Source organism: Ranitomeya imitator, chromosome 2 (genome assembly GCF_032444005.1).
Source record: "Ranitomeya imitator isolate aRanImi1 chromosome 2, aRanImi1.pri, whole genome shotgun sequence".
NCBI lineage: Eukaryota > Metazoa > Chordata > Amphibia > Anura > Dendrobatidae > Ranitomeya > Ranitomeya imitator.
This window is the reverse complement of record NC_091283.1, coordinates 458717355-458726255: the sequence shown is the minus strand read 5'-3', so window position 1 is coordinate 458726255 and position 8901 is coordinate 458717355.

Here is an 8901-nt window from a genome sequence, read left to right as displayed (position 1 = left end):
ACAACCTGTGGTTCTGCATCTCTCGCCTCTGCTTGCTGCAACGAGCGGCTCTGCGCCTCTGCTCGCCGCAACCTGTGGCTTTGCGCCTCCCTGCTCGCCGCAACCTGTGGCTCTGCGCCTCCCTGCTCTGCTCGCCGCAACCTGTGGCTCTGAGCCTCCAGCGGTTCAGCTTCATCTCCTTCTCTGCGCTTTACTTCGCCTCCTTCTCTGCTCCACCGCCTTCTCTGCTTTTTGCTCTGCCTCCTTCTCTGCTCTTGGTTCCGCCTCCTGTGATTCTGCTTTGCACCCGCTCTTGCTCTACCTCCATTCTGCAACTTGCCGAACAGGTCCGTACCTGTTTCCTTATACCCTCCTGTCTGAACAGGTTCCTACCCGTTTGCCTGTATACAGGTTCGTACCTGTCCTGCCAGAGTAGCAGCCCTGTCAGTGTCTTAGCCGTGCCCATCTGCCTGCCACTGTCTTAGCCATGCCCTTCTGCCCTCCAGTGTCTCAGCCGTACCTGTTCGCCTGCCAGTATCACAGCCCTGCCTGCTTACCCGTGTTCCGTCCCCCGTTGGGATCAGCAGCCACGGCCAGACACCACCCTGGAGTGGTACCTAGTAGCTACCTGCCGCACAAGCCTGACCTCACCATCAGAGGCGCCAGTGAACAACAAGGTAGCTACTTAGTACCGCCCCTTCTAGGGTAGTCTGGTTTGTGGCATAGTGGGGCCATACGCCCGTGACAGCTAGTCTGGACGCAAGCGATATACCCATTCCTCAAGCCAAAACTGCTCCAGCTCCTTCAAGCTAGATATTTTCTCTGGTGAACAGCAATTTTTACGTCTGACCACTGATTCTCAATTGGATTAAAGTCTGTGCTATGACTGAACGTGGACAAAACAGAATTCATCATCTTTCCTCTATATCACTCTACGCCTCCACCAGACCTATCAGTCTGCTCACTTTCCCCAGTCCCACACGCCCGGTGCCTCGGGGTGATCCTCGACTCTGCCCTCTTTCAAGCCACATATCCAAGCCCTTGCCTCCTCCTGCCATCTCAAACTCAAAAATATCTCCAAGATCCGCGCATTCCTTGACCGCAACACCACAAAAACACTAGTGCATGCCCTTATCTCCCGCCTCGACTACTGCAACCTCCTACTCTCTGGCCTCCCCTCTAGCACTCTGGCACCACTCCAATCCATCCTACACTCTGGTGCCCAGCTAATCCACCTGTCTCCCCATTATTCCTCAGCCTCTCCCCTATGTCAAGCCCTTCACTGGCTTCCTATCACCTAGAGCAGGGCTCCCCAACCTGTAGCTCGGGAGCCACATGTGGCTCGCGGACCCATGAATTGTGGCTCACGACTGTCTGCAGGCTTGATGCATTAGGTCCAGGTCTAGCAAACCGGTATGAAGACCGCATCTCAAAATGGTGAATTTTGTGAGTAGGCCTGCACAGAATTGCAGATATGGATGCACATTTACTGGTCTTAGGGGTTTAGAGATGTTTTAGGTATGATATACTGGAGGTTTGTACTACCTGTTAGAGGAGGTTCTCAAAGCTGGATGTGACAGTGTCATTGGGAGAATACTGAATGGGGATATTGTGGGAACCCCTGGATCTCAGTGTACTGCTCTGGACTGATTTCTGTGGAAAAGCTTTGGTTATCATTATATCTGTAATTGGGGCTTTGGTTGACACTACTTTTGAAGGGGGTGGGAGCTGGATGTGGCTCGCGACCCTCTGTCAGTGCTGAATGTGGCTCGCGACCCTCTCTCTAATCTGAATGTGGCTCTCAAGGTCATAAAGGTTGGGGACCACTGACCTAGAGACTCCAGTTCAAAACCCTTACAGTGACATATAAAGCCATCCACAACCTGTCTCCTCCATACATCTGTGACATGGTCTCCCGGTACTTACCCACACGCAACCTTTGATCCTCACAAGACCTCCTTCTCTACTTCCCTCTCATCCCTTCTTCCCACAACCGCATCCAAGACTTCTTCTGCGCTTCCCCCATACTCAAACTCTCTACCCCAACACATCAGACTCTCGCCTACCATAGAAACCTTCAAAAATAACCTGAAGACTCACTTCTTCCGACAAGCCTACAGCCTGCAGTGATCCGCAGTCTGCTGAACCACCTCACAACCAGCTCTACCCTCTCCCAGTGTAGGAAACCAACCACATCAACTGAAAACATGAACAGCCAAAAGAGTGTAACCCACACAGGAAATCAATATAAATTGCCTTTATTAAGGTAGAAGTGGCACAATAAAAATAATAAATAATAAAGTACGCGAATTTATGACAGGAAAATGAAGATAAAAAATCCCATATAATTAAAATATCAAAATTTAGATATAACTTGGTGACCCCAATATATCCATTGCAGGTTATATGCCCATTTAGTGTGTACACAGAATAAAAATAGAAAAAAAATTCTAAGTGACTGGGTAATAAAAAATATTTAAATAAAGTGCAATAGTTGAGTCACACACTACAAAATTAAACACCATTAATTGGAGACAGTGCCTCTAAAAAACTGTGCAGGATTTAAAGGGAACCTGTCACCCTGAAAATCGCGGGTGAGGTAATCCCACCGGCATCAGGGGCTTATCTACAGCATTCTGTAATGCTGTAGATAAGCTCCCGATGTTACCTGAAAAAGGAGAAAAAGACGTTAGTTTATACTCACCCAGGGGCGGTCCCGCTGCTGGTCAGGTCGGATGGGCGTCTCCGGTCCGCTGCGGCGCCTCCTATCTTCTTTCCATAACGTCCTCTTCTGATCTTCAGCCACGGCTCCGGCGCAGGCGTACTTTTCTCTGCCCTCTTGAGGGCAGAGGATAGAACTGCAGTGCGCAGGCGCCGGAAAGGTCAGAGGCCCGGCGCCTGCGCACTGCAGTACTTTGTCTGCCCTCAACAGGGCAGAGCAAAGTACGCCTGCGCCGGAGCCGTGGCTGAAGATCAGAAGAGGACGTCATGGAAAGAAGATAGGAGGCGCCGCAGCGGACCGGAGACGCCCATCTGACCTGACCAGCAGCGGGACCGCCCCTGGGTGAGTATAATATAATGTCTTTTTCTCCTTTTTCAGGTAACATCGGGGGCTTATCTACAGCATTACAGAATGCTGTAGATAAGCCCCTGATGCCGGTGGGCTTACCTCACCCGCGATTTTTGGGGTGACAGGTTCCCTTTAAGGTAGCAATATATGCGTGAGACCACAGGGTTAAACCAGTCCTGCGGACACAGTAATAATACTCAAAGTGCGAAAAATTGTAAACACCCTTAGGGGAGACATAAGTATCTGCAATATACCTTTTAGGGCCACCACGTCCCGTCACCGCGCACACCGACGTGCGTTTCGGAATATCTTGGGGTCACCAAGTTATATCTAAATTTTGATATCTTAATTATATTAATTCACGTACTTTATTATTTATTATTTTTATTGTGCCACTTCTACTTTAATAAAGGCAATTTATACTGATTTCCTGTGTGGATTACCCTCTTTTGGCTGTTCATGTTTTCAGTTGATGTGGTTGGTTTCCTATCCTAGTGTTTATTCACTGCCTTTCACAAAACACCATTATTATTATTATAATTTTGAAAATGATAGAATATATATACTAGATTGTGGCCCGATTCTAACGCATCAGGTATTCTAGAATATGCATGTCCCCGTAGTATATGGACAATGATGAGAATTCGTGGCAGACTGTGCCCGTCGCTGATTGGTCAAGGCAACCTTTGACATCATCGTTGCCATGCTGTGCCCGTCGCTGATTGGTCGAGGTCTGGCGGCCTCGACCAATCAGAGACGCGGGATTTCCAGGACAGACAGAAAAACGCTTAGACAATTATATATATATATATATAGATAGATATGAATCCTCTATTGTTCTTGGTGTATCTGTGTTTCTAAACCTCTCCTAGTGTATCCTCACCCATCCCCTGTAGACTGTGAGCCCTTGCAGGCAGGGTCCTCCCTCCTTCTGTACCTGTGTGCCTTGCTTTTTGCTCATGTTTAGTTGTATTTGTCTATATATACCCCCTTTTCACATGTAAAGCGCCATGGAATAAATGGCGTTATAAAAATATACAATAATAATAAGCCACCCTAAAACATTTGCATGTTTCCCCTTAAACCTCTCGAGTGTTGCTTTAACAGTTGCTTTGGGTCATTGTCTTGTTGGAAGGTGAACCTCCATCCTGTCTGAAATCACTGACAGACTGAAACAGGATTGGCTCAAGAATATTCGTGTATTTTGCATCATCCATCTTCCCCTTAAGGCTGGGGTCACACTTGCGAGTGAGACGCGAGAAACTCACGGGAGTCTTATATTTCTATGCAGCCACACACTCTGGTCTCGAGTGCTGGGTATTGATGAGAGTTTCTCGCATCACACTCACAAGTGTGACCCCGGCCTTACTCAGACCTTTTTCCCTGTTGCCAAAAAACTTCCCCATAGCATGATACTCCCACCTCCGCATTTTACTGTGAGGATGGTGTTCTTGGGGTGATGAGCTGTGATGGTTTGACACAAGACATCTCCAGTCTCTTCAAATCTTTTTTTTTTTTATTCTTTGTACTTGACGCTGAGACACAGTAAAGGTGCCAGCCACCTCTGCAGTGGATCTGGTCTTCAGCCTCTTGATAATCCAGGCTTTGGTCGCAGGGTGGATTTTTGGAATGTTGTCAGAGCTCAAGTTGCAGTTCGAGTGAACGTCTGGGGTGCTGGGTTTCTTTTTATACACACACTATTTAACAGATCATTTACTGAGCACAGGTGAGGATGTAAACTAGGATTGGGTGCATTATATGACCAGGCAAAAAAACTTTTGTCTTGCCAAAATCTGACCATTCTGTGTCCATTAACTGATCAATATTTCTGCATTGATGCCAATTTATTTTCTTAACCTAAACCACATTTTGGAGGGTTTCAGCTTTCAAAAGAATAATTTATACAACCAATGGATGAATTTAACCTCAGGTTATAAGCTTTTATTTACATAACATGGATAAGCGACATAACTTCTGTCAGGGAGTGTACACGGGCCTCTCTCCATCTGAAGTATCCCCTCCAACAAGGGGAAGCAGTCATTTAAAAAGGGACTCTGTCCGCACATAATGACTGTTCAAACCAAGTACAGGCGCTCGTCGGTGCTTCCTTGCAGGGCAAACATTTATATACACCTTCCCACCTGCTTGTTTCCCCCTTTATCTTTGATTTACAGGTCTGACTTCATAGAGCCAAAGAGAGGGATAACAAGTAGGTGTGAAGGTGTATATAAATGATTGGCCCCGCAATGACTCACAGAGTGCCTGTACTTGGTTAGAACAGTCATTCTGTGCCGACAGTCCCTTTAAGAGCAGAAGGGAGCGTTCTGACGGGAGAGCACAGGACACTTCGCATGATATAAAAAAATGGAGGGGGGGGGGGGTTGTTGCTAACAGGTTAGTACCCAAAATGAGGCATTACATGGCAAAAAACGGCTAACATAGAAAAAAACTCAGAAAAAATACATACCAAGAGATACGGCCTTCCCAAAACCCTGTCTGATGACAAATGCACACTTTGCTGCTTTCTGCTGACTTCCATGGATGCTGTGTGATGCGCCACCACGCAGGGAAAAATGATCAGCGCCCGTACAGAAAAAACTCAAATCACTTTATTCACATCACTGTTGTAATGTCACAAATGCATCGTCCACAGGAATATACTGGAATGACGTCACAAACAAGGTGCTTTATATCCATTTACTGCAAAATGTGAAGTTACATGGGCATTACAAAGTCTGAAATGATCTCATTAGCATAAAACAGGACCCGCCGCCTGCCCGTGGCGGAGGAGGCTGATCTGCCGTCACCATTACCCTTGATGAGCTGTATCCCACCATCTGAAGGCCACGGGTCACCTTCCTCACACTTTCATACACATATAAAAATCAGATGCAAATTGGCAACAAGAGAAAAAAAAAAAATTGTACTTGAATATCAAAAAATATCATCTGATCTGGTTTCACACAAACAACTACACACACACACACACACTTCCTACATGACAACAATAAAAAGTGTACAGTAATATGTATCTCCATCCTCCACCGCTAAAATTACCTCGTTAGCGAGCGGCCGACCGATCGGGAAGAGGAGACGCTCAACGCTTTATTGCAAGAGGCCAGGGAACAGTCGCTGATATAGATTTCCTCGCCCATCAATGGTCCAGATGCAGAAATTAGGACTTTTCACTGTAACACAGACTGGTCCAGGTAGGGACATTGATGCAGTTCATAGCTTATGTCAAAGTTCACAAATGGTTAAAGCTCAGCTTTGAGAAAAAATAAAAAAAAGTTCCACATTGGACAGAAACCTTAACATGAAGAATATAAATTAGAGAAAATAACTTACTGCATTATGATACAGACATGAATATTATCCCATAAGTAAAAGGTTCAGGCTAGACAAGTCTGGTTGGGTGTAGTACACTAGTTTTACCACACGATGGCAATAGTCACTAACCAGACAAAGGGGAGCAAGTTCTAAAAACTAACCTCTGATAGCAGAGGGGCCGAATCGCAGCGGCAGCTATCTACACCACAACAGTAAGAATTTATACAACTCCCTCATTATTATAACGCTGAGGACCAGGATGAAAAGACTAAAAGGTGAAAACAAAGTGTAATATTGCTATACTACCATTATGTGCAACATAAAATAGGCTACGCTGGTATTTATGAAGAAAGGTAGAGAATGGCAGTACTATTATGCACAGGACTTCTCATATTGGCACTTCTACATGTGGATAATATAACATTAAAGGGAACCTGTCACCTCGAAAATCGCGGGTGAGGTAAGCCCACCGTCATCAGGGGCTTATCTACAGCATTCTGTAATGCTGTAGATAAGCCCCCGATGTTACCTGGAAGAGGAGAAAAAGACATTAGATTATACTCACCCAGGGGCGGTCCTGCTGCTGGTCCGGTCGGATGGGCGTCTCTGGTCCGCTGCGGCGCCTCCCATCTTCATTCCAAGACGTCCTCTTCTGATCTTCAGCCACGGCTCCGGCGCAGGCGTACTTTGTCTGCCCTGTTGAGGGCAGAGCAAAGTACTGCAGTGCGCAGGCGCCGGAAAGGTCAGAGAGGCCCAGCGCCTGCAGTACTTTGCTCTGCCCTCAACAGGGCAGACAAACTACGCCTGCGCCGGAGCCGTGGCTGAAGATCAGAAGAGGACGTCTTGGAATGAAGATAGGAGGCGCCGCAGCGGACCGGAGATGCCCATCCGACCGGACCAGCAGCGGGACCGCCCCTGGGTGAGTATAATATAATGTCTTTTTCTCCTCTTTCAGGTAACATCGGGGGCTTATCTACAGCATTACAGAATGCTGTAGATAAGCCCCTGATACCGATGGGCTTACCTCACCCGCGATTTTCGGGGTGACAGGTTCCCTTTAAAAAAAAAAAAAAGTGCCACCCAGCCACAAAAGGGCACTGTGAAAATAGCTGTAATGGGCAAGAACCACCACTTGGTGGCAGCACCAAGCATTCACATCATTGGTATAGATAGATACCTGTGTCTGGCACAGATTTGGGGGCATTGCAGGGGGATGTAACCTAGCAATGATGAACATGTGCAAAAATGCCATAGTTCATGGCAACTTCTAAAATCACAGTGATTATAAATAGGGGCAGTTCAGTGTGCAAAATCTGGGCATCAGACCAAGGAATCTATAGCACTAGAACCACTACCGTGCCATGGTGAGTTTTGTGCCATATATTGGGAGCAAGTTTCAGTGACCTTTTGAGCAGGAGGGGCACATTTCTATATATCTAGGGGGTGGGCAGGCAGCAATCATCATCAACCACACTACTCTGTACATACAGCACACACGTGCCAAAATTATTCTCTAATATAGAGGTTTCCTTTCTACTGCAGCAATGCCAGCTTTATCAATAGGAAGCATCACAGTGGTCGTAGGGAAATAGGATAATGCTGGGACTTGTGTTCCACAACATTTCATAGCTATAGATACACGATGTCTATATCAAGGTCTAGGATTTTAATGAAGTGTCGCCGCCCTGCGGGCTGGAATTGGTAATACAGTAAAATGTGCATATAGATCTAATGTTTCACGGTATTCTGTATGTGAACATACATTCACTGCTGCCGACAAGTCTCCATTTTAGAACAGTGAGAAAACCCTGTTATAGTGAACCCACCATGTACAACACGGCACCAGCTGGTGTGGATAGAGCCATCCTTACTATTTGGCACGCACCAGGGCTCTAGTCTTTGATCTCTGCTTGCAGTCAGTGAATAGGAACATTCACATCCGGATTATGTCAAACACCCACAGGGGCAGGGGCTTTATAGAGACCCTCCATCTCCCTTGTGAGGGACCCTGTGATAAGCGCCCTCTATAACCATCCATCTACCACAGCGGTAATACACAGCACCATCCCAGACTCCAGACGGTACAAGGTACCAATCCTCCACATGTGAGTGCAGGACAGGTTTACCTGCTTTTCACTTGTCAGGGCATGCTGGGAGCTGTAGTTCTGCAACTATTCCTGGTCCTACACATTTCCCTCATTTCCATTCTGTCCAATAAAAGATTCATGACTTCTTGTGTAATTTCTAGTTTCCCATTACCGGAGCAGAAAAGACCGAAATCAGGAATGTGCAGCACAGAGGAGGAAGTCTCTTATACAGCAGACAGGACTAAGCGCTCATGTGCATGCACGCATGGAATACCGATAGGCTCAGAATGCAGACCTATAAGCACGCCAGCTGCCACGGTATGAAGTCTTAGCAGGGTTAGAATACTTGGCAGGGGTGCAATCCTGCATGGCACAAAGCCCTCCGCTTGTACCCCAAATATACTATGGCCATACGCACTAGATTGCTGCCAACCA